The following is a 4937-nucleotide window of genomic DNA, read 5'->3' as shown; positions in this document are numbered from 1 at the left end:
TACACAACATACAATAAATAATTGTATCGCCCAGAGTACATCTGTGAGAAAAAAAGAAAATGTTGAAGCCAAGAAGTCTTGTTGTTTAGGGCATAATGCATAACTGTGCAAAAATCTGCCTCTGTCTGCTCACACTTCCCACATAAGGGTTACATTCCTGAGAGAATTTATAGTTTATAGTTCAACCTTTGAGTAGTGTAACCTGTTTATCTTAAATTGTATCAAACAGTGCCATATAGCAAGACAATGGAAAACAGGTATTAAGATATTTTAAACCCCTGTCCCGTATGTCCGCTGCTATTTATATCCTTGTGTATTTTCCCCCAGTCTTCCTTTGTACTGTTCATCTCCAATTATCCATGACGCATCAGTGTTTCATATATAGCTGAAACTGCACAACCTTCACTTGGGTACTTGATGTCTGTCAGGTGACGCAGTCTCAAAATGATGGAGCTAGGTCTACACAAAGAGTCAAACTTTGTCTTTGATATAGTCTGTATTTCTCCTGGAGCTGCTGGAAGGAATCAACACGGGTACACACTGTGGGTAGCAAGGAAACAGCTTTATAATAATATATTCAGGTAATCTGTTGTTAAAAAAAAAATTATATTGTTAATGGACAAACACATGGACAGGTGCTGCACTGTATGCACAATGTAACTCCTGTGAAAAAGGTGGTTATAATAAATACTGTAATTGGGGGGGATATGAGGATTTTGGGTGTTACGGGAGCTGATGTGTATGATGGATGTCATGCAACAACACATATTGTCTGACTGAGTTACCTCTCCCAGACAATAACAGTGGAATTCCCTGTATGGTGTGCGTCAGAGAGAGAGAGAACGAGACGGTCAGGCTGCTGTATCTTATCAATATATTCATCTGTTAACTGTGACGTGTTAAAGACATGATATTACAAAAGGGAGTGTATCTGGTATCACAGGTTAAACTCTAACAGATGATACCAATCATCTTATATATGTGTATTAGATGTAATAAATTATACATATTGTACTGTGCAAAAGCCTTTGGCAACCACCAGCTTTGATGCTTTAAGAAAGTTTTAATGACAGTCCAACACAAAAGTACACAAGTAACTCTGATATCTCTAGTTTCTTTTCCAAACAACGTAAAAGTCGGCACTGCACACACTGCTGCCCTTAGTAAGTCACCTGCCGAGTTTGAAGGCTGTCAAACGACATGTTCAACAGTTAAGCGTGTAACAGAAAAACATTCCTTGAATTCATAGATCGATAGATAGATTAAGAAATTATCATATGTGGTCATAATTACATTGCGTAGGTGGCTTAATTATTGCATATTCAGGACCCAGTGGCCTAATGGACAAGGTATCAGCCTCCGGAGCTGGGGATTGTGGGTTCAAGTCCCACCTGGGTTGTGCTTTATGATTTAGGAAAGCCCATGTCAGAAAGAAAAGACATATGTTGGGTGAAACTTCTTTTCCAGGGTCTGTACCGGCACAACAGATACCTCATTATCCTTAGTTAGCTGCAGCAGGTTGGGTGTGTACAAGGTGAGGTCGTCATGCAGTAACAGCTGCTCAAATTTGATTACTGCAATGCTGTTAAAACATCTGTGAGCAAGGGAGGAACAGTGGTGGAATTACAGTCATCCATCCATCCATCCATCTTCTACTGCTTTATCCTCCATATGAGGTCACGGGGGGCGCTGGTGCCAATCTCAGCTGACATAGGCAGGGTTCACCTTGGACAGGTCACCAGTCCATCACAGGGCCACATATAGAGACAAACAACCATTCACTCTCACACTCACACCTACGGTCAATTTAGAGTCAAACAACTCAGACACCTACGGTCAATTTAGAGTGTCCAATTTACCTATTGTTTGCCAAATCTGCATGTTTTTGGCAAACCCGGGTGGTTACAGTGATGTCAGAGAGAAATGGTGTGAAAAAGTACAGCATTTCCACTGTGACTGTAAAGTTTGCTTTATTTTGGTGCACAACAGACCACCACAAAGTGAAAATGTAGTTGATAGATACAGTATATCAGATACAATCCTGTTATTCAACACTTAAAGCCTGTAACACATCCAAACTCAAAACTTATACTCAGATGTTATACATTTATTTGATGCAGATTACAGAACATTAGTTAATTCCGGGGATAAATAATTCTACTACAGGAAAAATTGAATGCTTGTACATTAAATTAATATAAACACATTACCTGTATTTTCACCTGTAAAGTTGTCATCAAAACGATAAAAGATGTGTGGGGGGGAGCACAGAGATAGAAGAAGAATTTTGATGACTGATTCATTGTTTTAGTAATTTAACAGTAAAGCAACATGTCATATATATAGTGCTTGGCTAAGGGCTGATACAAAAAAAATTGTATATTTATCTATTGTCATTTTGATCTATTTCAGTAAAATTAACATTTACTAGAGATAGATAGATAGATAGATAGATAGATAGATAGATAGATAGATAGATAGATAGATAGATAGATAGATAGATAGATAGATAGATAGATAGATAGATAGATAGATAGATAGATAGATAGATAGCCGAGTACAACATGACTAAGGCTGGTTAATAAGAGGTAATGAGTTTGAGTGTGTGTGTGGGTGGGTGGGTGCATGCGTGAGCATGTGTTGCACAAATTAAAGTCTCTAGATGTCATTGCTGTACGTAATGTCTGCCATGGGGCTGAATCCAGGCCAAATGTATTTATGTGTTTAGTTAATTTAGGATGTGATGAAGAGCTCTGGTGGATCTAATTGATCCATACAAAGGGCCACACACCAAAAACAAGGCCTCAATTAAAGGAACCTCCAGGGACAGTGTGTGTGTGTGGAGTCATTCTCTGTGTTGTGTGAAATGAAATACAGCTAAATACTGGAGTCTTATTTATAAGACCAATACCTTGACCAGTAGAAACCAGTGGTGCCTGGGCCAAGTGCTGGCATGACTTGGCTTTGATTTAAAGTTTAAAACAGTAATGTGTAACTTTTATATATAAACAAATGTCCGCAAATGCGTTCCCACAATGCTGATTGAGCCTATCAGCTCGACATGACTCTCTCTCTATTCCTCAGTATAGTGGTGTTGAAATTTCCATCTTCTACCGCTTTATTCTTCACATGAGGGTTTGTGGGGGGAGCTGTGCCAACCTCAGCTGACATAGTATGATAGGCGGGGTAACCCTAACCCTGGACAGATCTCCAATCCATCACAGGGATACATATAGAGACAAACAACCACCTACAATCACACCTATGGTCAATTTCGACTGTCCAATTTACCTAATCCCCATATTGCATGTTTTTGGACTGTGGGAGGAAACTGGAGAACCTGGAGAAAACCCACACACACACACACACGGGGAGAACATGCAGAAAGGTCCTTGTTCCGACCGCGTGACTAACCCCACTGTTGCCTTCTTGCTGCAAAGGGGGGAAGTCACAAGACAGATGCAGACAAGTGGAAAGATGACTGATAAATCAAAGAAGTGGCTCATGGCCCATGAAAAGTTTCAGAAGGAAATTGGACTGATCAAAGCACCCACTTCTTTCCCACTGTGCACTCAAACCCTCCCTCAGTCAGGTCTGATAGTATTGCTTGACATTAGGACGTAAACAAATGTTAAATCATTTCGCTACACCAAGGCCACACAGAGGCGGAATAACATAAAGGACAACAAAAATGCACTGCAGCTTTAACAAATTTAAACTGATTAAAAAAAATTTGACCTATAGAAAACAGAGAATGGCCAAACAATCTATCACGTATTCACTGCTCTCTCGGTCAGTTTAACTTGTAAACTGCATTCTGTCACTTTTATTTACATAACCACCGTTGTTTATTCCCTCATTCATTTTGTGAAAATGGCACGTATGTCCAGAAAACCATCATGTCCAGTTCACTGGGGAGCAATTAAGCTCTCAGGTGAAAACACGTCATTTGCGTTACAAAATTAATATTGCTCATTTCCCACATTTCATCCGGCACTGATGACCTGTTGTCTCCATCTTCAGCTCTTGGTTGCAGGAGACAGTCTCCTGCTGCAGAAAACCAGGTTTAGCCATCAGGGGAGTTTAGCAGTAATTTATGTGACTAATCTCCTCTGGTGGTGGAAGGCAATCACTCACCAAACCCAGATGGGTCCACACTGAGACAGGAGGAGGAGAAGAGTCTTTCCACATGGGAGGCAGAAACCTGTTTGACTCTGGCACCTGTGATGACATTTCAGACGAGTGTAAAGGTTTGTCATTTATCTGTGGAATGATGCCTTGATACTGTCACCTCTGCACAAACACTATTAGTTTGACCCAGATTTACTGTGTCACTGCACTGTACATATGATGACGCATGTTCACTTTGTCTCGTTTTACAATGTCTCTTTCATAACTTAGATCAAATCTATTCTTGCACAGAAACCCCTCAGAAATAATTATAATCATAAAAGTGTTAGTGGTCAGTGATTAAGAACATTACAGCCTATGTAGACTATGATCCAAAATGTTATGTACTTTTGCTTTATGGTTATTATTATTCAACTACATGTAGTAGAAATATGTTTTAATTATTGACCCTTTTGCGAATACAATATCCTCTGTATGCTAATGTACTTTGCTTATTTGTAGACACATTTGTAAATAGTGTATGTCAGTTTTTAGCAAATTAGCTTTTGTCTCCCATGTTTTTATTTTATTATTTTATTCATAAGCCTGAAAGTCTGATCACTGCCAGGTGTGTTATATGCGGGGCCTTTATGTATTGGAAACCATTGTTTGTATCCTTATGTGTGATTTAGATGAAGAGACGGAAGGGCTGCAACATCATCTCAAATTAAAAAGAATGCAAAATGCATGTGGAGCCCCTCACGTTAGAGCAGTAGTTTTTGCTAGTTTATTGTATACATGTCATACATTTCAAGTACAAAATGCTC

At 39.4% G+C, this 4937-nt stretch overlaps 1 non-coding gene across 1 annotated transcript; it reads left to right on the top strand.

Moving 5' to 3' along the window:
* Positions 1-1326: 1326 nt before the first annotated feature.
* On the top strand, positions 1327-1399 carry trnar-ccg (transfer RNA arginine (anticodon CCG)). Its single transcript has one exon. It is a non-coding gene; the product is annotated as a tRNA-Arg (tRNA).
* Positions 1400-4937: the final 3538 nt, after the last annotated feature.

Source organism: Solea solea, chromosome 15, assembly GCF_958295425.1.
Source record: "Solea solea chromosome 15, fSolSol10.1, whole genome shotgun sequence".
Classification (NCBI taxonomy): Eukaryota; Metazoa; Chordata; class Actinopteri; order Pleuronectiformes; family Soleidae; genus Solea; species Solea solea.
Note: the sequence above shows the minus strand (reverse complement) of the source record. Positions and strands in the feature narration are given on the sequence as shown.